Source organism: Scyliorhinus torazame, chromosome 21 (genome assembly GCF_047496885.1).
Source record: "Scyliorhinus torazame isolate Kashiwa2021f chromosome 21, sScyTor2.1, whole genome shotgun sequence".
NCBI lineage: Eukaryota > Metazoa > Chordata > Chondrichthyes > Carcharhiniformes > Scyliorhinidae > Scyliorhinus > Scyliorhinus torazame.
In genome coordinates this window covers 77,561,829-77,588,791 of record NC_092727.1, presented here as the reverse complement: position 1 = coordinate 77,588,791, position 26,963 = coordinate 77,561,829, and the positions used below count along the sequence as shown (strand labels likewise).

Sequence of the window (26,963 nt, the reverse complement as noted above, 5' to 3'; positions counted from 1 at the left end):
AAATGGATTCAACCTTATCCTCCATAGCACCGATGTCATCCCTCACTACTTCCCAGATGTCATCCTTAAATAACAAAGCAACACCACCTCCCTTACCATCCATTCTGTCCTTCCGAATAGTTTGATACCCTCGGATATTTGACTCCCAGCCGTGACCATCCTTTAACCATGTTTCAGTAATGGCCACTAAATCATAGTCATTCACGATGATTTACGCCATCAACTCATTTACCTTATTCTGAATACTACAAGCATTCAGGTAAAGTACCCTTATGTTGGCTTTTATACTTCCGTTTTGAATCTTAACACCTCCATCAGTAACCTTTCCTAAGTTATTTTTCCTTTTAACTTTACTCCTAATTTTCCTTGTCGTTGAACCCATATCTTCATGTAACAACCTGCTGCTTCGCTTTCCATTTATATTTTTACTTCCTGTTTTATTCCTTTTCGTATTACTGCCTATTCACAGAGCTCTCCTCAGTCACTGTACCCTGTACTGTGGCCCTTTTTGATTTTTGACTATGGATTCTCTGCCGTACACTTTTCTCCTTGCTGCCTTTTGTTTCTGTCCCCGTTTTACTACCCCCCCCCCCCCCGGGACATCGGTTCCAGTCCTACCCAGGTGCCTATGTCCTATGTTCTTCATATATGGAGCGATCTGCTTGGATTGTACGCAGAACAATATTTTTCACTGTACCTTGGTACACGTGACAATAAATCGAAATCAAATCTACCGTTTGTACAATTTAAGCTGCAAGGTCGGTTTTGTGATGTGTATTTTATTTGACCACAGATATTATTCATTGAAAGTGATTTCAATAGCATAGCTCTCACATTTAATATTCACTGAGTGCCATCACCATCATGCTTGGGAATGGCATTGGGTGGACCTGCACATGCAAGGGAGGATGACATGGGTAACCAGAAACTGAAAGCATCCACATTATTTTCTAACAATCTGTCAAACCAAACACTGGGAGAACGCTGTGGCAGTGGATGCAGTATTTTGTGCCTGTTACCTACTTTATTGGGTTGAAAGTTGTCACAATTTTCTGAGGGGTGAGGGAGACGGGGAGCGGTCAATTGATCTGTGAATCTTGATCACATTCTCGCATGCCCCGCCTCCCATCTGTGCTCAGCCTATTCTGGGATTCTGCTTTCTTTGCCCACCGCTCACCCAACCATAGTCAGCTGTTCTGCCTGTGATTGACGTTCAGCCTTAGGAGGGCCCCAGTGCTGTGCACGATTGGGGATTCATGCATGCATTTTTAAAAATAAATTTAAAGTAACAATTCTTTTTTGAAGGGCCAATTTAATGTGGCCAATCCACCTACCCTGCCATCTTTGAGTTGTGGGGCTGAGACCCACGCAGATATGGGAGAATGTGTAAATTCCATACGGACAGTGAACTTGGGTCCTTGGCACCATGAGGCAGCACTGCTGACCACTGCACCACAGTGTCACCCTGGGATTCATGAATGCATGACCGCAAAAATCTTGCAACTGGAGGCTCTTATACCATGTCAGTATTTACTGCTGACTTTACCATTCACATGCAGCACTGGGTTTTCTTTTTGTGCAAATGCCCCCACCCCCCAAATCCACAATTTTGCCAGACAAGTGGGCTCTGCACTGCTCTCCACATGTGCTCTGCTTCCAGCTTGAAATAAGTGTCATGGGAATGTCACTTTAAGAAATGTTTCTCTTCTCAAGTGGCTGCAGTGAAGTCCTTGTGTAGGTGGAGCTGGACTCTGGCTCTGCTTTATACTTTCGTTTTGAGCTGGAAGCTGTTTTTGGCTCTGAGTTTTAGTTTTGTTTTCAGTTGGAGAGCTGCATTCAAACCAACAAGGTGTATTTTGGCCTCTCTGCATGCTAAGGGATGTCTCCAGATCACTTGATGATTTCAAAGTAAGACCTGTTTCTGTAAGGAATGCAAATCTACTGTCTTTGTTAAAAAGGGTCTTTGACTTATGGATGTTGTTAGGAAAATTACTAAGGGTTACCTATAGAGTATTGTATCTTTGGGGGGGATTATCAGTGTTGGTGGTTGATAAGATGTTTACTGTGTGTTTATAAAATGTTAACTGGATTCATAGAATAAACATTGTTTTTGTTTATAAATACTTTAGATCTCTGTTGCATCACACCTGTAAAGTGGGCCCTTGTGCTCCCCATAACCAAACTTTATTAAAATTGTGGGTCAGGTGAACTCCATGATATACTTTGGGGTTCTTTAAACCCTGGCCCACAATAACAGACTGAGCTAAACATTACATCTGTGATCACAAATGTCTCACGAGACCCTAAATAATAAGGAATAAGTTGCTTAGATTTTTCTTTAAGTTATGAAAACTGTTCCTTGATCTTGAAATAGGAAATGTAAACGGTCTCGGGTTAATCTGAATTTGCTATAGAGTAATACTGAAGTGCTTCTGTAGTTGGATCCTCATGTCAATTGCTGGTTTGCCAATGGGCAACGCTCTTCGTTTGGATAAGGAGAAATTCTTTGTTCTGAATTTAGTAAAGGGACATATTGTTATGTTAGACTTTATTCTTAATTTCAACTCCAGTCTACCTGTTGTCTTTTATGTGATAAAATATGGTTTGGAGACTAATCAACACTTTCCACACCATTCTCTCTGCAGGGTAAAACTGATGACACCGATCTGGACTAATCCATTGGGACTTAACTGTAATTTCATTGAAGTTAAGTTTGCTCGTCTTAGCAGCCAGCAGCAGATGTCACCTGCTGGCCATTCATAAAGGTTGATGGCGTATTTGTGCTTCGCTTTGGTTCCCGATAGACTTGCACAGTAAGAATATTTTCCTGCAATCCTTTCTGCCTTAAGTTATTTATGTAGTTAGTTTTGTGTATTCATCTTGCAGTGGAACTATACAGAATAAAGTGGAGGAAGTATTTTGACCTTGTATTTTTTAAACATTTTGTTCAGTAAAACATATTGGTGTTGGGGGATAGATTATCTGAATCCTGCAGTTTTTGTTCTGGGCTACCAGACAAGACAAATATAATCCCCCTTGCTTTTTCTCCATACCCTTTAATATTCCTCGTTTTTGGATAACTACTTAAATCCTTTTTAAAATAATTTTTGGACTCTGCTTTAATAATGGCATAAAGCAGGGAGCTCCCCATTTGTATAAATGATTGTTTTCTACTTCCCTGTTTCAATTCTTGTGACTATTTGAAATTTGTGCACTGTTGTCTTGTTAATCTCTGGATTCTTTTCTACTTCCCTGTTTCAATTTTTGTGACCATTTGAAATTTGCCCACTGTTTTATAAATCTGATCAGTGTTTGTTTTCATAACCTTCATTCTGAAGACCATTTATTTGGTCGCCGGGCACTTGAAACTACTCAGTTTTTCACGGTCTTCACCCATAAGCTTTACACCTTCACTCTGATCCTCTTCCCTCGGCTCAAACTTGCAGCCCACAAGTTAGGTCCTTGGTTTACTGATCTTCATACTGCTGTCTTCAATGCTCTTCTCCATATACTCAGTCATGTTCTCATCATCCCCATTGCACCATCAATGTAATCTACAAACATTATTGAACATGGCACTTCCTGTCTTTCTTGTTCAGTTAGAACTGCAACAGCACAAGTGGCTATGGGCATCATGGTCGCACAAGTGGCTAGCAGTGTGGCATCACAGCGCCAGGGTCCCATGTTCGATTCCCCGCTGGGTCACTGTCTGTGCGGAATCTGCATGTTCTCTCCGTGTGCGCATGGGTTTCCTCTGGGTGCTCCGGTTTTCTCCCACAGTCCAAAGACGTGCAGGTCAGGTGGCTTGGCCATGCTAAATTGCTCTTAGTGTCCAAAAAGGTTAGGAGGGGTTATTGGGTTATGGGGATTGGGTGGAAGTAAGGGCTTATGTGGGTCAGTGCAGACTCGATGGGCCGAATGGCCTCCTTCTGCACTCTATGTTCCATGACAGTCAGGAAGAAGCCGATCATTGGTGTTATCTAACTTTGACTCTGAAATTCTCTGCTGCCCACACTGCTTATTACTCTTGTCTGGTACCTCTTGTTCATCACCTGTAATAGTGGTCGGTACTTCTTGGGGCTTCACAAAATCTTGCACCTATCCAGATTTCCACCATTGGCACCCAATCGTAGACCTTCTCCAGATCTGTATATTTTTGACTGCACTCTTTTGAATTTCAGCTTGGTGTTAAATGTCCAATATATAATATATTATTTACAAGCTTTTTTTTGTAAATTAATACAACCAACCTTTACTGCATTTCCTATATTTGCTGCATTAAGTGGGTAAATAAACATGCTTTTACAAACTTCAGACGTTTGTCCCTAATTTTTGTCTTGGCTCCTGCTGGTGCCGAGGAGTCTGGCTTGGCCTTATTCACCTTACATGTTTCAATTGTTCCCGGGGATCGCTCATTAGTATGCAGATGGCTGTGCGTTTCAGTGCTGTCTGGGTTTCTGCAAGTTCTAATACACAGGAAACTTTACACCTGCTAGTTTTTCCTGGCTTGGCTGAATTTCCCTGCATTCTTTGCGGACCTCCATTTTAAGTCGGGAACTGGCCAACCCAGGTGGCTACCGCTCCCACAAACAGCAGTGTGATGATGACCAGATAATGTTTTTATGAATTTTACTTTCGAAGGATTTGTTACAGTGGGAGAGGGGGCAAACTGATTTTTAAAATATTTTTAAAAATATATAATGTCTTTGATTTAGTCTCAGCTGCTCTGGTGGAATTTCTCACAGCTGTCAAAGTGTGAGCAAAATTTTCAGAGCAGGTTGTTGTATGCTGATGGGTCTGAAGCATCCTCCATGAAGTCAAAGCTCTTAATAAAAAATATTAATTTTTTCAAGCAGAGAAATGTCTCGTGAAAGAACTGTGTAATTGTAATAATGTTAACAGTGGAGGATATGTGCACTGAACTGAGTTCATGCATTGTTTTTCAATCTGCACTTGGATTAGGTATGTCATTGACAAGTAATGAGATGTTAAAGCAGGCTTCTTGTTTTTCAAGTTTTCTTGACGGACATGCCTCAGTTTTAAAAATATTTGTATTCAAAACCTGAATGCTAGAGTTTACCAGCTATGAATTTCACATTTGTTCTGTTGTGACTAATATTTTTTAGCTTATAGTTTTTGAATAAAATCTATTCAAATGGCACTATTAAAATACACCCAGTTGTGATCTGGAAGTAAATAGGATCAGAGCTCCGTGAAATCCAGTGTGCATGTGGTACTTGTAATATGATGTTTCTGCTTGTGAAATAAAATCTAGATTGTTACTCTTTTATTCTATGTGGAACTTGATCTGATAGCTGAAAAACCTAAAATCATTGATTTTTGCATATTTGTACATATTTACATTGAAATTAATTTAATGTTTCTGTACAACTTTGGATAATTCTTTAAATTACAGATATACTTGCAGTAAAACTTTATTCTTATCAGATACTTAAAATTATTTTTTATATCTATAATGTTAATTGGCATCACTAGATTCTTTCTGGCCGCATTATGAATGACTGTGTTTTCTTGAGTCGTAGAAATCAACCGGCATTGTAGAGTTATTGTCTTTTGGGGCCGATTCATTCTACAGTATATAACATGACTTGGATTCTCGCACTAGTTTTGACTATATAATTTCCTGCAACTGACATTAAGGCCACAAGAATTAATGAACGTTACCATTTTTCTTTTTGTTGTCTGCCAGGAATTCTTCAGTCACCCTAATTAAGTAGTCCCAGCACTAGCCCTAGGGGGCACAAAAAAATTAACATTGAATAGTAAACCTTTCAGTCCTGTGTTGAGTGGGTACAGTTGGCTCCTAGAAATGAGACATTCTTCCCTGATCAGCTGCAGTTTTGCGCAGTTACCCAGCAGCCTTTTAAAAGAAAGACTTTTTAGAACATAAAACTTGCAGTTTAAAGTATTTGCATTTAAAGAACAAAGGCTCTATGAAGACACGTTTCTCTGGTTAAGCTGCTCTAAAATATAGGTTGTTAATTCTCTCCTCTTGCAGGAAGAATTTTTCTAATATATTAATTTCCATTTTTTGACTTGATATTGTTTTCTCTTTTTAATTCAAAATTAATATAAAACTTGTGTGGTTTTTTTCTGCCTGGTGTGAGTTGCAAATTGAGTTGATGAACCGTGTTAGAACTGACGTCCCAAGTCGATAACAAGATCTTTGTCTCGGATCTTGACAGCCTAAGAAAATCCTCAGTTTCTGCAGTTACGTTTTGCAATTGCTGCAGGAGAGAAATATAAGTGTTTTTTTTTTTGTTTGCACAGTGACCTCTTATTGCGGCAATCTTTTTCACCAGATATGTAGAATAATCTTGTTACCTTGTCAAAATTACCAGTTTTGCAAAGTGGGGGCTGATGGACGCTAGGCTATTCTTCCCAATTTGCTGCAGTTCTGGAAATAATGTGCTCATTAACTGAGGAGAATGGAGGGCTATAATAATGCCCTGAGGGAAGAATGTCAAACTTTTTTAAGTGGTTGGCACAATTGGATATCCCAACGTTTGGCACTGGCAAAATTCAGCAACGTTATCAAAATAGAAACCGATAAACCTGGACAATTTTCCCTTTTTTCCCCTCCTCAAATTGTTCCCTTCCTCTATTGAGTTGCAACTCCATTTCAATTTCACCATTCTTCTATTTGGAGACTATTTGCATTTCAGTTACTTTTCATAAGTCTGTTGTCATCATTTAATATTAAGTTAGCTAACTATTTTAATAAAGTTGCTGGTTGAACATATTAACTACTTTATTCTCTGATTGATGTTTTTATTTATGTAAATGTCAATCTCATAATAAGTCAACTCCATGATTTTTGGCCTAACAAGTAGTTTTTCATGTTCCTCATATAGAAGTCGACCGTTCCTTTTCAGGGATCGAAGCAAAGATTTTTGGAACCAAAGCATGATTTCTACAATCACATCAAAAACCTCAATTCCTTGTTCATTAGGAAACACTTGCTGTGGGCAACATGGTGGTGCAGTGGTTAGCACTGCTGCCTACAGCGCTGAAGACCCGGGTTCGATCCTGGCCCCAGGTCATTGTCTGTGTGATGTTTACACATTCTCCCCAGGTCTGCGTGGGTCTCAACCCCACAACCCAAAGATGTGCAGGTTAGGTGAATTGGCCATGCTGAATTGCCCCTTAATTGGAAAGAAATAATTGGGTACTCTAAATTTGTGAAAAATAAAGAAACACTTACATATTTCCTTCAGTTCCTACTTGTCAATTAAGGCACGGAGAATGTAGATGGACTTGATTTTTAGGGGGAGAAACTGATTTAAATATTAACGTTTAATAGCAATTACATTGTTAAATAGGTGATGGGTACCTGTGTACCTATAATTGGGAATAACTGGAATACTGGTGGGGATGAGGCGTGTTGACTCTATACTAAGTCAATAGACTCTCTTGTGCAAAAAAAGACTCTCAGTTTTGACTTCACCAACTGGCGTTGGTAACATGGTAGCAGAGGATGGAGGTTGCCTAAAGGAGAAGATTGAAAACTAGGAAGACCTTTTTCATACAGAAGATTGTAATTGTAGTTATAGTCAGAAGAATAGCTGAAACCAAGTGTGAAATACCCGGGTATGATTTTCCACTGTTCTGTGAAGCTGAACCTTATGACCATAGTTACAGAATGGGCATGTTTGGGGGGGGGGGGGTGCTCATTTGAGACAGATTTGAGGAAGGATTTCTTCTGAGTGGTGAATATTTGGAATTCTTTACTCTAGGAAGTTGTGGAGGCCAAGTCCTTGAACATGTTTCTTGATACGTTTTTAAACATGGGAATTAAGGGTTACGGAGGTAAGATAGAAAAGTGGACTAGTGACTATTAGATCATTATTAAATGGCGGAGCAGGCTCGTAGGGCTGAATGACCTACTCCTGTTCCTATTTCTTGTTTTATGGGCCAACGGAAGAATGTAGTGGATATATGGACATGGGTTATGTCCTTGCCAAAGGAAAAGCAAGGTATGGCCGTGGCACTTTCACTTCCCACCAGAAGCAGGATCAGGTGCAAAATATTTTCAGGGCTAGAGGCTCATTGTTTTGACCGAGGAAGGTTTGGATAATCTCAATTTGTGGAAAAAATTTACAAGAAATATACTCAATTAAATGTTTACAAGGCATGGTCAGACTTTGCTAAATTTAAAGGGTTATTTCATAGAAGAATCTTTGTGGAACTTCACAGGTTATATAACAGAAATTCTATCTGGAGATCCCTTTTTCAGTGCTTGCTTTAAAATTAATAATAAATGAAAACAGAAAATGCTGGAAAATTGCTTGCTGCGAGAGAAACAGAGTTAACGTTTCAAGTCCATATGTCTCTTCAGAGCACAGCAGAGCAACTTCGTTTAAAATTGTTGGACGTTGTTAAAGTATCAAACATGGATAGGTTCCTAGCCTTACTGAGATTCTCACAGATACGCTTTTGGTCTGAGGCCTTAAAAAACACACAATTCTGGGGAAACATTCATTTCCAGCCACTTTCATGGCACTAATGGGATATTCAGGAACCACACAAAAGATGGAGGGATCAATGCTGGCAGCATTTCGAGACCATTCAGTTATGGGGTGCAGACATCGATATGAAAGAAGATACACGGGCAAAATAAATGAGGATTGAGACCCTTTTGGTAGTTCTAACAAATGGCAGGCATTGTGTAACTATGGCAGGAGAATGAACCCAGGAATAGTCAAGGAATTGTAACCAGATGTTTCAGAACTGACTCAATATCATTAAATGAGTTATCCGAAGCTGAATAACTTAAGTGACAGATGACAAGGAAGGATCGGAAAGGGAAGATGATACTGATCAGTCAGGAAGACTTGTACTGGTCACCAGATGCTTTATTCCGGTTTTGGGTGTTCTCGTTGCTGACCCTTTTATTGTGCTGTTACGCAGTGGGTGTGTGTCCGTGGTATGTGGATTAGACTAGTTAAAGTGCTACCTGGATTTTCTAAATAGTAAAGACTGAAGTAAGGTTAAGGAATATGAAAGTTTGACTGACTTGGGCTTGGAGGGGGATAGCACATTAAAATCACTAAAGAGGGTGGTGATTCTGTGTAAAATAGCCAGGGTAAACCATTTTATCAGCACTGTAGTATCCCATGAAATATTCTTGCTGTTGAGTAAACCATCGATAGAAAAGGTTCAAATGAAATAGATATGGAACACGATAAGGCAAGTGTGTGAAATCTGTAGTGTTGGGACATTATTGTATCTCCTTAAATGAAATCTAACATTCCTAATGACTATGTTAAAGAAGTGTTGATGACATCTGGGTAGGAGTTTAAAGGAAAAAAAGCAAATTGTTTTAAAGTGCATCTGCAATTTTCTATCCATCTTGTTATAGGTTAAAAATTCTACTGAAGAATGTCTACTATGTAAAACTTATAGAGGAGATTAATGAGAAATGAGATGCATGTAAAAACCTTAGATCACCATCACATCCCATTAAGATCCTCCTATTAGCAAGAGACTTTAATTAAACTGTAGTAATGTACTTAATGGTATGGGATAAGAACAAAAATATTTTTCTCTTCCACTTTATAGATATGGCAACTAGATTCAGTCTGTCAACAGTAATATATAGTAAAGACAAAAAGTTAATTGTGGTCAAGAGAATGGAAAAATGCAAAGAAACTGGTGTGGAAGTACCGGTTAAATTCCTAACTGACAATGGAGGAAAATTTGCCAATGAAGAATTTAAAAGTATGTGTGAAAATATGAACACCTTAATAATGAACACAGCAGTTTAAAAAAAACCTTTAGTAATGGTGTTTGTGGGGGACTTCCGGTGATGGCGGGCGGGAGGCAGCCGCACATTGGAGGGCTCCCGTTCAGGAACGGCATTTTCGGGGTTTAACGCCCGGTCCCAGGGGCAACAGAGGCGGCAAAAGCAGGGAGAAGGCACAGTGAAGGGAAATGTCGAAAATAAGTAAAGAAACGGCCGTGAAAAAAGCAGCTGAAAGTCTGTCGGGGAGTGGAAAGGTCACCGCGGGGACGGCAAGAAAGGTGGAGGCTGGGGCACCAGGGGAGGCCGCATTACCCACGGCTGAAGAGATGACTAAGGTGATGGCCACGGAACTTGAAAGGCAGTTCACAAAGCACATGGAGGCGATGAGGAAGGAGATGGGGGCGATATTGAAAGTGCTGGTGGAGGAGGCGATTGCCCTGGTGAGGGCGGTGGGATTGAGCGCAGTTGCGGAGGTGCGGGAGCAAGGCGAGGCGCTGAAGGAAGTGGAAGAGACATTATTGCAGCACAGTGATCAACTTACCTCGATGGGGAAGGAGATGCGGAATGTGATAGAGATCAACAAGCGTCTGCGAGCCAAAATGGACGACTTGGAAACCAGATCCAGGCGACAGAATCTGAGGATTGTGGGTCTGCCCGAAGGAGTGGAAGGCCCGAGGCCAACTGAGTATTTTGCCACGATGTTGACGAAGCTATTGGGGGTGGGGGGTGATCCCTCCCGATATGAACTGGATCGGGCTCATCGGTCGTGGAGGCCTGTACCAAAGGAGAGTGAGCCGCCAAGAGCAGTAACTTTGTGTTTTTGTAGGTACAGTGTGAAGGATAAGGCCCTGTGCTGGGCAAAGCAGAAGCGGGTGGTGCAGTGGGCTGGAGCTGGTATACGCATATATCAGGACTATACAGTGGAGCTGGAATTGACTTTGTATTTGTTACCGTTTACTGCTTGTTGGTGGGGTGTAAATTTTGAAGAAAATGTGAAAATGGAGAATAAAAGTATTTTACAAAAAGGTGTTTGTGAAAGAAATCATGCAATAATTGATGAGATGCTTCACAACAGCTTGGCTGACCAGCTGAGCTGTAAACTGACATCTACCCTGGTGTGGGCAGTCCATAGAGCGCATTCATTTCAAATGGTTGGAAGTTACAGTCCCTATCAATTAATTCATGGGAGAAATCAAGAAGTACCTTCGGGAATGTCGGATCGTCTCCTGGCCTTGGAAGGGAATATGATTCGTTCAGATTTTTTCTGAGCATTTGAATACTCTGCATGTAGGGAGAAGCCTGTTTATCGAGACTGGTTTCACAGATAATTCAGCAAGCCTTGCGGCACTGCATAAGACCATCAGAAATACATTTTAATCCAGGGCATGTGGTATGTTACAATATTGAAAGGCCAGGTGAAGTTCTTGGCAGTGATGGAAAACCGTAATGTTGCAATATGACAATTAAACTGTGGGGGTACATTCCTCGAGGCTAATTAGCACTGATTATACATTTACAGAATCTGAATGGAATAAATAGGAAGTAAGGAGGCTCCACAGTGTATACACAAATTGTTTTCCAACATTCTAACTCTTTTTTTTTGGCTTGCTTATCTTCTAATTTGTTAGTAGCCACAATAACTTCACGATCAGAAAGGATTCTGCTTCTAGTGGCATTTTTAGCCTGTTCTATAGTCCTTGTTCTTGTCACACCTTACTTACCTTCGTATCTCTTTTTGGACTACTGCTACACAATTTCTCCCCCATACAATCAGAGTCCTTTTTGCAAGTCTGTGACCTTTTCCCAAGGCCATTTCCCGGTCCTCTTTCAGAACTTTCACTGTGTTTTCTGGCCTTCCACATCTTTACCTCATTTTACCAATCAATAGACCTGATCTCCTGTGCCTCACCTTGCACAAAATGATGGCATTCCTCCATACACTGGCCCCACTGACATATATTTCACTCTGGTGCCAACTTTGGGTAGCTGTCTTTTGGGATCAATGGCCCTATCCTGTGCTTCAGTGTCACTTTACTCATATTTAGGCATCCCTTTATCTGCTCCTCATAATTGTCCAATATGTCTTAGAAGTGCTTGTGTCTGCTTCTAGTGGCATTTTTAGCCTGTTCTATAGTCCTTGTTCTTGTCAAATCTTACTTACCCTCCTATCTCTTTTTGGACTACTGCTACACAATTTCTCCCTCCTACAATCAGAGCCCAGATTACAGACACAGTACAGCTGGGATGTATGTACACGTGTGATAAATGTACTTCCAGTCAGGTATAAGGCTAAAATTAGATTAGGAGCTTGGGAGTTGGAAGAAAGACTTGATCAAGATGTCAGATTAGTCTGCCCAACTTAGGAAAAGTAGCCTTTCCTTGGGTCTTCTAGCAACCTATTCCTGGGAATAATCGATTGATATAAAAGCTGCATTTTGACATGGTGAGAAATTTTGTTTTGAAACCACTGAAAAGAATCTGGCAGTATAGAATGGAAACTCTGGAAATGAAACAATGTATGCATGGGTTGAATGATGTGTCAAGGGTATTGTATTTATCAGTTCGGGACTGTCCTGCTGGTTGTATTCAGCTAAAGACAGACCCAACATCACAAGGAGATACTGGCAGGCACCTTTATAAGCATCTTGATGATTTTCTGTGGAGAGGTTCTGCAGAATTTGGACTATAGGTGATAAATAAAATAAAGAAGGAATTTAAGATTGGAAATCAGGCTTTGGGAGCCTTTAAATATAAAGGTTAGACATTAAGCAGAATAAGTTGGGACTGACCTTGAATCAACAATCTTTCTGAGAAGATGTAAGCTGCATCCCAGGAAATTGGGCCAAGTCCTAACAAAAAGATGATCTTGTATCCACGGAAGAAATTAAGAAGTTTGATTGGCCAGTTGAACTGGTTGTACAGACTAGATCTGATGCCAGTTATGATGTATTGGAACTGAGTATTGTGATGAATATAAGAACTAGGAGCAGGAGTAGGCAAATCGGCCCGCAAGCCTGCTCTGCCATTCAATATCATGGCTGACCTCATCTCTGCCTCAACTCCACTTTCCTGCCCATTCAGGCCCGTAACAGCCTCCCCGAACAGGCGCTGGAATGAGGCGACTAGGGGCTTTTCACAGTAACTTCATTTGAAGCCTACTTGTGACAATAAGCGATTTTCTTTCTTTCTTTTCTTTCTTTTCATTCTCCATAACCCTTTAACCCATTAATTAAAAAATTGTCGATCTCCTCAACATTGTAGAAGCTTTTGCTTTCCTTTTTTTTTATTGTGTGCTAGTTTTCTCTCTCCATTTTACTGCTGCTCTTTTTATAAAGTTTTCAGTAACCCTTTGTTGATCTTTAGAAGTTCCCCAATCTTCAAGCCTGCCACTGGTCTTTGCGATATGGTATGCCTTAGTTTTTAGTCTTTGTTATATTTAACTTGCTTGCTTAGCAATGGATAATTCTTCCCCTTTTACAATCTTTCTTTCTCGCTGGAATATATTTTAGTAGGAGGAATTGAATATCTCCCGAGACAACTGCCACTGCTTATCAACTGTCCTACCTTTCAGTCTTCCTGCCCAGTCCACTGGGGCACAATCTGTCCTCATGTTTATGTAATTACCTTTGTTTAACTCCAGAACACTAGTTTGGGTCTCTGATTTCTCACTCTTAGTTCTATCATACTATGATCACTCTTCCCTAAATGATCCCTAACTATGAGGTCAGAGGGCAGCATGGTGACACAGTGGTTAGCACTGCTGCCTACAGCGCTGGTTTCGATCCCGGCCCCGGGTCACTATCTGTGTGGAATTTGCACACTCTCCCCGTGTCTGCGTGGGTTTCACCCCCGTAACCCAAAGATGTAAGGTTTGGTGAATTGGCCACGCGAAATTGCCCCTTAATTGGAAAAAAAATAATTGGGTACTCTAAATTTAAAACAAAAACAAAACTATGAGGTCAGTAATTAATCCCTCCTCATTACACAACACTAAATCCAGAATAGCCTACTCCCTGTTTGGTTCCCACAACATATTGCTCCAAGAAACAATCTATAATACATTCAATGAGCTCTCCCTCGAGGCTACCCTTGCCAATTTCATTACCCAATCCGTATGCATATTAAAATCGCCCATGATTATTATTATACCGTCATACAAGCCCCCAGTATTTCCTGGTTTATACTGTGCCCCATTGTGAAACTACTGTTTGGGGATCTATAGATTACTCCCACCAAGGACTTTCCTTTGCTATATCTTATGTCTGCCCAGACTGATCTTGATCTCCAGTGCCTATATCATTTCTCACTACAGCACTCATCCCTTCCTTAACCAGCAAAGCTTCACCACTTCCTTTTCCTTTTTGTCTATCTTTCTGAAATACTGAGGACCGTTGGATATACAACTCCTCGACCGGTTCTCCTTGTAACCATGTCTCAGTAATCAGCCCGAGCTAGGCAATTTGCCAACCTCTGGCCCCAGCATGATTCAGGTGAAGACCATCCCATTGGAACAGCTCCCTCCTTCCCTATTAGTGGTGTAAATATCTATCCATGAATTTGAACCCATTTCTCCAACACCAACCTTTGAGACACGCATTTACCTCTTTAATCTTATTGACCCTGTGCCAATTAGTTGGGCTCAGTCAGTAATCTGGATACCATTATCTTTTTGGTTCTGCTTTTTAATTTAACCCTTAGCTGTTCATATTACCTCAGCAGAACCTCTTTCCTTGTTCTACCTATGTCATTGGTACCTATGTGGACCACGACAACTAGATCAGTATGTTGTGGAACCAAACTAGAATTTAGCTTTGACATTTATAGTAGAAACCTAGTGCTAGGAAACATATCGTTTTTAAAAAAAATATATTTTATTTAAGTTTTTCAAACAAAGGTTTTCCGTTTTTACAACATAATAAAGAAATATACATTGAACGTTATATAAATAATATATTAAACTAACAACAGATGAAAAAAGAAATAAACAAAAAGCAAATATCAACAACTAACTAAGAAAAAACAAGAACACGGAATAATCCTCCCCCTCCCCTCCCCCTCCCCTCCCCCCTGGGTTGCTGCTGCTGTCTTTTCTGTTTTTCCATTATCGTTCCGCGAGATAGTCAAGGAACGGTTGCCACCGCCTGGTGAACCCCTGAGCCGATCCTCTTAACGCATATTTTATTCGTTCCAGTCTTATGAACCCTGCCATGTCGTTTATCCAGGCCTCCACGCCCGGGGGCTTCGCTTCTTTCCACATAAGTAGAATCCTTCGCCGGGCTACTAGGGGCACAAAGGCCAAGACGTCGGCCTCTTTCGCCTCCTGCACTCCCGGCTCTTCTGCAACCCCAAATATAGCCAACCCCCAGCTTGGTTTGACCCGGACCCCCACCACCATTGAGAGCACTCTTGCCACACCCTCCCAGAACTCATGCAGTGCCGAACACGACCAGAACATGCGAGTGTGGTTCGCCGAGCTTCCCGAGCACCTGTCCGCCACCCCAAAAAACCTGCTCAGTCTTGCTCCCGTCATATGCGCTCTGTGTAGAACCTTAAATTGAATCAGGCTAAGCCTGGCACACGAGGACGAGGAATTTACCCTACATAGGGCATCTGCCCACAGCCCCTCCTCAATCTCTTCGCTCAGCTCTTCTTCCCAATTTCCCTTCAGCTCCTCTACCATCGCCTCCCCCTCGTCTCTCATCTCCCTGTATATTTCGGACACTTTACCTTCTCCAACCCATGCCCCCGAAATCACTCTATCCTGGACCCCTTGAGTCGGGAGCCGCGGAAATTCCCTCACCTGTTGCCTCGTAAATGCCCTCACTTGCATGTATCGGAAAGCATTCCCTGGTGGCAACTTCTATTTTTCTTCCAATGCTCCCAAACTTGCAAACGTCCCGTCCACAAACAGGTCCTTCAGCTTCCTAATTCCTGCTCGCTGCCAACATTGAAATTCCCCATCTATCCTCCCCGGGACGAACCTGTGGTTATTCCTTATCGGGGACCACACCGAGGCACTCGTCACTCCCCTATGTCGTCTCCACTGCCCCCAGATCGTCAAGGTCGCCACCACCACTGGGTTTGTGGTGTACCTTTTCGGGGAGAACGGTAGTGGCGCCATCGCCAGCGCTTTTAGGCTCGTTCCCTTACAGGATGCCGTCTCCAACCTTTTCCACGCCGCACCTTCTTCTTCCCTCATACACTTACAGTCCATCGACACATTGGCTGCCCAATAGTAGTCACTCAGACTCGCAGTGCCAATCCCCCACTGTCCCTACTGCGCTGCAGGAACCCCCTCTTTACCCTCGGGGTCTTTCCCGCCCACACAAAGCTCATAATGCTCCTGTCTATTTTTTTAAAGAAGGCCTTTGTAATCAAGATGGGGAGGCACTGAAACACGAAAAGAAACCTCGGGAGGACCACCATTTTAACCGCCTGTACTCTGCCCGCCAATGACAGGTGCACCATATCCCATCTCTTGAAGTCCTCCACCGTCTGCTCTACCAATCGCGTCAGGTTAAGTTTATGTAGGGTTCCCCAGTTCCTGGACACCTGAATCCCCAGGTATCGAAAATTCCTTGCTACTCTCCTCAGCGGCAGAGCATCTATCCCCCTGCCCTGTTCCCCAGGGTGCATCACAAAAAGTTCGCTTTTTCCCATGTTTAATTTGCATCCCGAGAACTCTCCAAACTCCGAGTATCTGCATTACCTCTGACATCCCCTCTGCTGGGTCCGCCACATATAGCAGCAAATCGTCTGCATATAGTGACACTCGATGTTCCTCCCCCCCTCTAAGCACCACCCTCCACTTCTTCGAGTCCCTCAGCGCTATGACCAATGGTTCAATTGCCAACGCGAACAGTAACGGGGACAGGGGGCACCCTTGTCTTGTACCCCTATATAATCGAACGTATCCCGATCTTTGCCTGTTTGTAATGACGCTTGCCACCGGGGCCGCGTACAAGAGTCTAACCCATCTGATGAACCCCTCCCCGAACCCAAATCTCTTCAGCACCTCTCACAAATAGTCCCACTCCACCCTATCGAATGCCTTCTCTGCATCCATCGCCACCACTATCTCTGCCTCCCCCTCCGGTGGGGGCATCATCATCACCCCCAGCAACCTTCGTACATTGGCATTCAATTGTCTCCCCTTGACAAACCCTGTCTGGTCGTCATGTACCACCCCTGGGACACAATCCTCTATCCTTGTCGCCATCACTTTGGCCAGCAGCTTGGCGTCTACGTTTAGGGGGGAGATGGACCTGTATGACCCGCATTGCAGCGGGTCTTTGTCTCGTTTCAGGATTAGCGATATCGTCGCCTCCGACATTGTCGGGGGTAATGTCCCCCTTTCCTTAGCCTCATTAAAGGTTCTCGCCAAAAGCGGGGCCAACAGGTCCATATATTTCCTATAAAATTCCACCGGGAACCCATCTGGTCCCGGGGCCTTCCCTGCTTGCATGCTCCCAATTCCTTTGATCACCTCATCCACCTCAATCTGCGCCCCCAGACCTGCCACCTCCTGCCCCTCCACCCTCGGGAACTCAAGCTGGTCCAAAAAGTGTCTCATTCCCTCTTTCCCCTCCGGGGGTTGGGACTTGTACAGCCTCTCATAGAATGTCTTGAACACCTTGTTCACTTTCCCTGCTCTCTGCTCCATCTTTCCCGTTTCGTCCCTAACTCCACCAATCTCTCTCGCCGCCCCCCTCTTCCGAAGTTATTGGGCCAGCAGCCGGCTCACCTTTTCCCCATATTCATATTGTATTCCCTGTGCCTTCCTCCACTGTGTCTCTGCCTTTTCCGTGGTCAGCAGGTCAAACTCCGTCTGTAATCTTCGTCTTTCCCTGTATGGCCCTTCGTCTGGGGCCTCTGCATATAAGAAGTAGGAGCAGGAGTCGGCCACCTGGCCCCTCGAGCCTGCTCCACCATTCAATGAGATCATGGCTGATCTTTTGTGGACTCAGCTCCACTTTCCGGCCCGAACACCATAACCCTTAATCCCTTTATTCTTCAAAAAACTATCTATCTTTATCTTAAAAACATTTAATGAAGGAGCCTCTACTGCTTCACTGGGCAAGGAATTCCATAGATTCACAACCCTTTGGGTGAAGAAGTTCCTCCTAAACTCAGTCCTAAATCTACTTCCCCTTATTTTTAGGCTATGCCCACTAGTTCTGCTTTCACCCGCCAGTGGAAACAACCTGCCCACATCTATCCTATCTATTCCCTTCATAATCTTATATGTTTCTATAACATCCCCCCCTCATCCTTCTAAATTCCAACGAGTACAGTCCCAGTCTACTCAACCTCTCCTTGTAATCCAACCCCTTCAGCTCTGGGATTAACCTAGTGAATCTCCTCTGCACACCCTCCAGTGCCAGTACGTCCTTTCTCAAGTAAGGAGACCAAAACTGAACACACTACTCCAGGTATGGCCTCACTAACACCTTATACAATTGCAGCAGAACCTCCCTAGTCTTAAACTCCATCCCTCTAGCAATGAAGGATATAATTCCATTTGCCTTCTTAATCACCTGTTGCACCTGAAAACCACCTTTTTGTGACTCATGCACTAGCACACCCAGGTCTCTCTGCACAGCAGCATGTTTTAATATTTTATCATTTAAATAATAATCCCTTTTCCTGTTATTCCTACCAAAATGGATAACCTCACATTTGTCAACATTGTATTCCATCTGCCAAACCCTAGCCCATTCACTTAGCCTATCCAAATCCCTCTGCAGACTTCCAGTATCCTCTGCACTTTTTGCTTTATCACTTATCTTAGTGTCGTCTGCAAACTTGGACACATTGCCCTTGGTCCCCAATTCCAAATCATCTATGTAAATTGTGAACAGTTGTGGGCCCAACACTGATCCCTGAGGGACACCACTAGCTACTGATTGCCTACCAGAGAAACACCCATTAATCCCCACTCTTTGCTTTCTATTATTTCCTATATATTTCACCATCACATACCTGCCCCCACTATCCACCACTATGGTCTTAGCCTCGAACGATACACGTTTCCCCACCAGTATTGCCACCCTTCTGTTTTTCGCGTCCAACCCTGAGTGGAATACCTGTCCCACCCATCCTTTCCTTAGTCTAACGTGATACTTCCTATCCACCCTCAAAATTTCCTCTACTAATCTCTCTCTTTCTTTACCCTCTTGTTTCCCCTTGTGGGCTCTGATGGAAATCAGCTCTCCTTTAACCACCGCCTTCAACGTTTCCCATACTACTCCCACCTGGACCTCCACATCGTCATTGACCTCCAGGTATCTTTCGATACATCCCCTCACCCTTCCGCATACCCCCTTGTCCGCCAGTGGTCCCATGTCTAATCGCCAGAGTGGGCGCTGGTCCCTTTCCTCTCCTAGTTCCAGATCCACCCGATGCGGGGCGTGATCTGAAACGGCTATGGCCGAGTACTCCGTTCCTGCCACTTTCGGGATCAGTGCCCTTCTGAAAACAAAAAAGGTCGATCCGGGAATATACCTTGTGGACGTGGGAGAAAAAGGAAAACTCTTTACCCATCGGTCTGGCGAATTTCCACGGATATACTCCCCCCATTTGCTCCATGAACCCCTTTAGCACCTTGGCCGCTGCCGGCCTTCTCCCGGTCCTGGATCTGGACCAGTCCAGCCCTGGGTCAAGCACTGTGTTAAAGTCCCCCCCCCCCCCCCCCATTAACAAGTTTCCCACCTCCAGGTCCGGGATACGTCCCAGCATTCGCTTCATGAATCCCGCGTCATCCCAGTTCGGGGCATATACGTTCACCAGCACAACCGCCTCACCCTGCAATCTGCCACTCACCATCACATACCTGCCCCCACTATCCACCACTATGGTCTTAGCCTCGAACGATACACGTTTCCCCACCAGTATTGCCACCCCTCTGTTTTTCGCGTCCAATCCTGAGTGGAATACCTGTCCCACCCATCCTTTCCTTAGTCTAACCTGATCCGCCAATTTCAGGTGTCTCTCCTGGAGCATAACTACGTCCGCCTTCAGTCTCTTTAAGTGCGCAAACACAAATGGCCCTCTTAATCGGCCCATTTAAACCTCTCACATTCCACGTGATCAGCCGGGTCGGGGGGCCATTTACCCCCACCCTCGCCGACTAGCCATCCCCTTTTTTAAACCATCTCCTCACCCAGGTCTCACGCACCCATCTGTCCCCCAGACGGCGCCCTCCCGTCCCGACCACCTCGTCTCGTATCAGCTCCCCCCTAGATCCCCCTCTAGCTTGATTACTCCCCCCATATTGCTTCCGGAAGTCCGCTATCTCTGGCTGACCTCGGCTTCCCCCGTTCATCCTTTGACCTCCCTGCGTGTGAGACTCCCTTCCTTCCTGCGCCCTTTCCCCCGCCATAGTTTCCATAGCCCGTGAAAATACCCACGCCTTCCTCTCGGCCCCGCCCCTAATGGCGCAGTTCCCTCATTCCCCTTCCCTGTCCCCTTTTCCACCGGCGCCCACATTTCTTCATGTCCCCCACATCGGGGGGAGGAAAATTCCCCGTCCAACATTATTATACATTAGCCCTCCCCTCTCCCCACTTTACATTTCTGTGCCACCACCTCGCTACCCCTCTCCGGGCAATTTCTCAAGTCTAGTCCAATTTCTCTTCCTGAATAAATGTCCATGCCTCCTCCTCCGTCTCGAAGTAGTGGTGTTTGCCCTGATGTGTGATCCAAAATCTCACCGGCTGCAGCATCCCAAATTTGACTTTCTTCCTATGGAGCACCGCCTTGGCCCAGTTGAAACTCGCCCTCCTTCTCGCCATCTCCGCACTCCAGTCTTGATACACGCGTATCACCGCGTTCTCCCACTTGCTACTCCGTGTCTTCTTAGCCCAGCTCAGGACCATCTCCCTGTCCCTGTAGCGATGGAACTTCACCACTATCGCTCTTGGTGTTTCCCCTGCCTTTGGTCTTCTTACGAGGACCCGGTACGCTCCCTCCACTTCCAGGGGGCCCGTTGGGGCCTCAGCTCCCATTAGAGTATGGAGCATCGTACTCACATACGCCCCAGTAGCAGCTCCCTCTGTTCCTTCGGGGAGACCTAAAATCCGTAGGTTCTTCCTCCTAGGTTCTTTCTCCAGGGCTTCCAGCCTTTCTATGCACCTCTTGTGTAGGGCCTCGTGCGTCTCCGTTTTTACCACCAGGCCCTGTATCCCGTCTTCGTTCTCGGCTGCCTTTGCCTTCACTCCACAGAGCTCCATCGCCTGGACCTTCTGTGTTTCCTTTAGTCCCTCGATTGCCAGTAACATCGGCGCCAGCACCTCTTTCTTGAGCTCCTCCACACATCGTCGGAGGAACTCCTGCTGTTCCGGGCCCCATACCATCTGGGCTCCCTTGGCCGCCATCTTGCTTCTCCCTTCTCTTCTCTGCTGCTGCTCCAAAGGATCCTCCTTTGGGAGGTGTAGTGCTCTGGCTGTGAGATGTGGCAGGTCCGGGAGGCTTCTAGCGTCCCGGATGGCTTCGTCTGCAGAAAGTGCATCCAACTAGAGCTCCTCACAGACCACGTGGTTCAGTTGGAGCAGCAGTTGGATGCACTTAGGAGCATTCAGGTGGTGGAAAGTGTCATAGAAAGCAGTTATATAAATGTGGTCACACCCAAGATGCAGGCAGAGAAATGGGTGACCACCAGAAGGGGCAGGCAGTCAGTGCAGGAATCCCCTGTGGTTGTTCCCCTCTCGAACAGGAATACCCTTTGGATACTGTCGGGGGGGGATAGCCTATCAGGGTAAAACAGCAGCAGCCAGAGCAGTGGCACCACGGCTGGCACTGATGTTCAGCAGGGAGGGTCAAAGCGCAGAAGAGCAATAGTCATAGGGGACTCTATAGTCAGGGGCACAGATAGGCACTTCTGTGGACGTGAAAGAGACTCCAGGATGGTATGTTGCCTCCCTGGTGCCAGGATCCAGGATGTCTCAGAACGGGTAGCGGGCATCCTGAGGGGGAGGGCAAACAGGCAGAGGTCGTTGTACATATTGGTACTAACGACATCGGCAGGAATGGGTATTGAGGTCCTGCAGCAGGAGTTCAGGGAGCTAGGCAGAAAGTTAAAAGACAGGACCTCTAGGGTTGTAATCTCGGGATTACTCCCTGTGCCACGTGCCAGTGAGGCTAGAAATAGGAAGATAGAGCAGCGAAACACGTGGCTAAACAGCTGGTGTAGGAGGGAGGGTTTCCGTTATCTGGACCACTGGGAGCTCTTCTGGGGCAGGTGTGACCTGTATAAGAAGGACTGGTTGCATCTAAACTAGAGAGGCATAAATATCCTGGCCACGAGGTTTGCTAGTGTCACACGGGAGAGTTTAAACTAGTATGGCAGGGGGGTGGGAGCAATAGGTCAGAAGGTGAAAGCATTGAGGGAGAACTAGGGAATAGGGCCAGTATGGCTCTGAGGAAGAGCAGACAGGGAGATGTTGCTAAAAACAGCGGGTCTGGTGGCCTGAAGTGCATATGTTTTAATGCAAGAAGTATTACGGGTAAGGCAGATGAACTTAGAGCTTGGATTAGTACTTGGAACTATGATGTTGTTGCCATTACAGAGACCTAGTTGAGGGAAGGACAGGATTGGCAGCTAAACGTTCCAGGATTTAGATGTTTTGGGCGGGATAGAGGGGGATGTAAAAGGGGTGGAGGAGTTGCTCTACTGGTTAGGGAGAATATCACCACTGTACTACGGGGGGACACCTCCGAGGGCAGCGAGGCTATATGGGTAGAGATCAGGAATAAGAAGGGTGCAGTCACAATGTTGGGGGTTTACTACATGCCTCCCAACAGCCAGCAGGAGATTGAGGAGCAGATAAGTCGACAGATTTTGGAAACAAGTAAAAACAACAGGGTTGTTGTGATGGGAGACTTCAACTTCCCCAATATTGACTGGGACTCACTTAGTGCTAGGGGCTTAGACTGGGCAGAGTTTGTAAGGAGCATCCAGGAGGGCTTCTTAAAACAATATGTAGACAGTCCAACTAGGGAAGGGTCTGTACTGGACCTGGTTTTGGGGAATGAGCCCGGCCAGGTGGTAGAAGTTTCAGTAGGGGAGCATTTCGGGAACAGTGACCACAATTCAGTAAATTTTAAAATGCTGCTGGACAAGGATAAGAGTGGTCCTCGGGTGAATGTGCTAAATTGGGGGAAGGCTAATTATAACAATATTAGGCGGGAACTGAAGAACCTAGATTGGGGGCGGATGTTTGAGGGTAAATCAACACCTGACATGTGGGAGGCTTTCAAATATCAGTTGAAAGGAATTCAGGACCGGTATGTTCCTGTGTGATAAATACGGCAAATTTTGTGAACCGAGGCATATTGTAGGCCTCGTCAAAAGGAGGTATTTGTCAGGGCTAGAAGGCTGGGAACAGAGCCTGTGTGGAATATAAGGAAAGTAGGAAGGAACTTAAGGAGTCAGGAGGGCTAGAAGGGGTCACGAAAAGTCATTGGCAAATAGGGTTAAGGAAAATCCCAAGGCTTTTTACACATACATAAAAAGCAGGAGGGTAGCCAGGGAAAGGGTTGGCCCTCTGAAGGATAGGCAAGGGAATCTATGTGTGGAACCAGAGGAAATGGGCGAGGTACTAAATGAACACTTTGCATCAGTATTCACCAAAGAGAAGGAATTGGTGGATGTTGAGTCTGGAGAAGGGTGTGTAGAGAGCCTGGGTCACATTGAGATCCAAAAAGACGAGGTGTTGGGCGTCTTGAAAAATATTAAGGTAGATAAGTCCCCAGGGCCTGATGGGATCTACCCCAGAATACTGAAGGAGGCTGGAGAGGAAATTGCTGAGGCCTTGACAGAAATCTTTGGATCCTCACTGTCTTCAGGTGATGTCCCGGAGGACTGGAGAATAGCCAATGTTGTTCCTTTGTTTATGAAGGGTAGCAAGGATAATCCAGGGAACTACAGGCCGGTGAGCCTTACGTCAGTGGTAGGGAAATTACTGGAGAGAATTCTTCGAGACAGGATCTACTCCCATTTGGAAGCAAATGGACGTATTAGTGAGAGACAGCATGGTTTTGTAAAGGGGAGGTCGTGTCTCATTAACTTGATCGAGTTTTTCGAAGAGGTCACAAAGATGATTGATGCAGGTAGGGCAGTGGATGTTGTCTATGTGGACTTCAGTAAGGCCTTTGATAAGGTCCCCCATGATAGACTGGTACAAAAGGTGAAGTCACATGGGATCAGGGATGAGCTGGCAAGTTGGATACAGAACTGGCTAGATCATAGAAGTCAGAGAGTAGCAATGGAAGGGTGCTTTTCTAATTGGAGGGCTGTGACTAGTGGTGTTCCGCAGGGATCAGTGCTGGGACCTTTGCTGTTCGTAGTCTATATAAATGATTTGGAGGAAAATGTAAATGGTCTGATTAGTGAGTTTGCAGGCGTCACAAAGGTTGGTGGACTTGCAGATAGCGATGAGGACTATCAGAGTAAGCAGCAGGATTTAGATTGTTTGGGGACTTGGGCGGAGAGATGGCAGATGGAGTTTAATCCGGACAAATGTGAGGTCATGGATTTTCGAAGGTCTAATGCAGGTAGGGAATATACAGTGAATGGTAGAACCCGCAAGAGTATGGAAAGTCAGAGATCTAGGTGTACAGGTCCACAGGTCACTGAAAGGGGCAACACAGGTGGAGAAGGTAGTCAAGAAGGCATACGGCATGCTTGTCTTCATTGGTCAGGGCATTGAGTATAAGAATTGGCAAGTCATGTTGCAGCTGTATAGAACCTTAGTTAGGCCACACTTGGAGTATAGTGTTCAATTCTGGTCGCCACACTACCAGAAGGATGTGGAGGCTTTAGAGAGGGTGCAGAAGAGATTTACCAGAATGTTGCCTGGTCTGGAGGGCATTAGCTATGAGGAGCGGTTGAATAAACTCGGTTTGTTCTCACTGGAACGACGGAGGTTGAGGGGCGACCTGATAGAGGTCTACAAAATTATGAGGGGCATAGACAGAGTGGATAGTCAGAGGCTTTTCCCCAGGGTAGAGTGGTCAATTACTAGGGGGCATAGGTTTAAGGTGTGAGGGGCAAGGTTCAGAGGAGATGTACGAGGCAAGTTTTTTTTTTTTTTTTTTACACAATCGGGTCGTGGGTGCCTGGAACTCGCCGGAGGAGGTCGTGGAAGCAGGGACATAGTGACATTTAAGGGGCATCTGGACAAATACATGAATAGGATGGGAATAGAGGGTACGGACCCAGAAAGTGTAGAAGATTTTAGTTTAGACGGGCAGCATGGTCCCACTCCATCTTTGCAGACTAGATATCCTGAACCCTGCAACAAGGTAGGCGACACGCCTTTCGGGACTCTCAATCCCGGTTACAGAGAACCGTGTCTACGCCCCTATCTATTTTGTCCCTGAATACGACTACATGTCTCTCCTCTCCAACCCCCCCCCACCCCCTCCACCCCACTTGAATGGCTTCTTATATCACAGTGCCATGGTCAGTTTGCTTTTCCTCCCTGCAACCCCACTCTTGTCTATACAGCGAGCAAGAATCTCGAACCTGTTGGACAAGGCCTGAGGCTCCTGCAACCTCTACCTGCCTCACTCATCGTCACACCCTCCTGTCCCTGACCATTGGCCGAATTTAAGGTAATTAATCCAAGGGGTGTGACTGCCTCCTGAAATACAGCATCCACATCATGCAGGCACAACATGTCACCTGGTCTTGCAGCACTATTTTATTTGAGTGGTTTTTAACTTTTTCAAAATTTCCAAGTAGTCTTAGTTTTTTTAATCTGTAAAATATTTCCCCTTTTTACCTTTAATCTGTTAGTGACTTAGAATAGGTCATTCAAATTAGCAGTTACTTACCCACCAATGAATTTACCTTTTTCCTGTCACGTCACTCCTGAATTGTTTTTCAAACTCAACTCGCTGCCCAAATAGAAGGATCCCTCGCAGGTGCGGCTATCTCCACCTCCGGAAGATAAGTGAAATTCCCGAGCCCCGTTCTGTATTTATTGTATTTATCTTCGGTCCGAGTAGTGGTGTCCCTTGCAGGTCTGCTGTTTATGATCCGGAAGGTAAACATGCTGCAGTTGATCTGTTCTGAGAGCAAATAAAACATTGAAGAAATAAAATTGAGAGGAATGTGCACTCTATTTTCTAGCTTTGGGTGGTCCAGAAAATATGAGGTTAGTCATTTTTTGTGATGCTTTTCATGCCGATCTTCTGGATGGACATTCTTGCATGGCAGGATTTATCATGTTCTTGTTGCGAAAGACCAAGAAATATTGTCCATTGGCCTGGGAAACAAAGAAATAACAATGGGTAGTTACAAGCACCCTAGCTTTTGAAACACTGACGTTCATAGAAGCAATTGTTATGGGGGTGTACTTGTCTAATATACTGAAGGAAATTCTATACAAGGGGCAATCTGAGAATGGTTTGTCCATAGATTGTTATGTGAGTAACTGGTCTCTTTGGGACAATGTTCATTCGACCAAGGGTGTCACTGAAAAAGGGTTTAGGATTGACCTTGCCAGCATAAAGGAAATGTTGGAAAGATGAGATTTCTGAACTAAAATGGGTGGATGCAAGTCACCAACAATCAGACTTTTATGAAGAGAGGTATTTGCTCCAAGAATTCATTAGATGTATTGGAAGAGAGAGACACCTTGTATTAAAATCAGATAAGGAAAGCCAAGATTAATGGCAATAACATAGTTAAACAGGTGATGGGTATTTGTACAGCAATAAATGGGGATATTTAAATTTTTCCCTCCATTTGTTAATTTGTTTGTTCAAAAAGAGTATAAATGGAGATAGCTGGGAAACTGAAGTGAGGTGGGGTTGTGTTGACTAATCAAAAGTCAATAAATTCTCTGCAAGGAACGACTCTGTCTCAGTTTTGATTTTGCCAACTGGCTTGGTTCTATGTAACAGTTGATAGACTGCAGAAGAGTAATAAACAGTGCATATGGAAAAAGGATTTGGGGTCCAACTTCCAGAACGAATGCTTCACGATTTTCATGTTATTGGATGAATAGCATGCTGCCACACCTTGGGTGGAATTTTACAGTCCCGTCGTGGTGGGGGCGCGGCTGGAAAATGTGCCGAGCTATTTAAATGACCATTGATTTTGGTGGGACCGGAAAATTTGGCTGCTTGGTGGAGCTGTAAAGTTCCACCTCCAGTGCCTAGGTTTGAAATTCAATTGACCGTAATTTGC

At 44.5% G+C, this 26,963-nt stretch overlaps 1 protein-coding gene across 13 annotated transcripts in view; it reads left to right on the top strand.

The window, feature by feature from the left end:
* Positions 1 to 26,963, top strand: part of tanc2a (tetratricopeptide repeat, ankyrin repeat and coiled-coil containing 2a) — a 1,428,811-nt gene that overhangs the window by 207,704 nt on the left and 1,194,144 nt on the right. For all 13 annotated transcript variants that reach the window (XR_011937462.1, XM_072486954.1, XM_072486971.1 and 10 more), the window contains exon 2: positions 2,646 to 2,813. The gene's annotated coding sequence lies outside the window, so the exon portion shown is untranslated. The remainder of the gene's footprint in view (positions 1 to 2,645; positions 2,814 to 26,963) is intronic.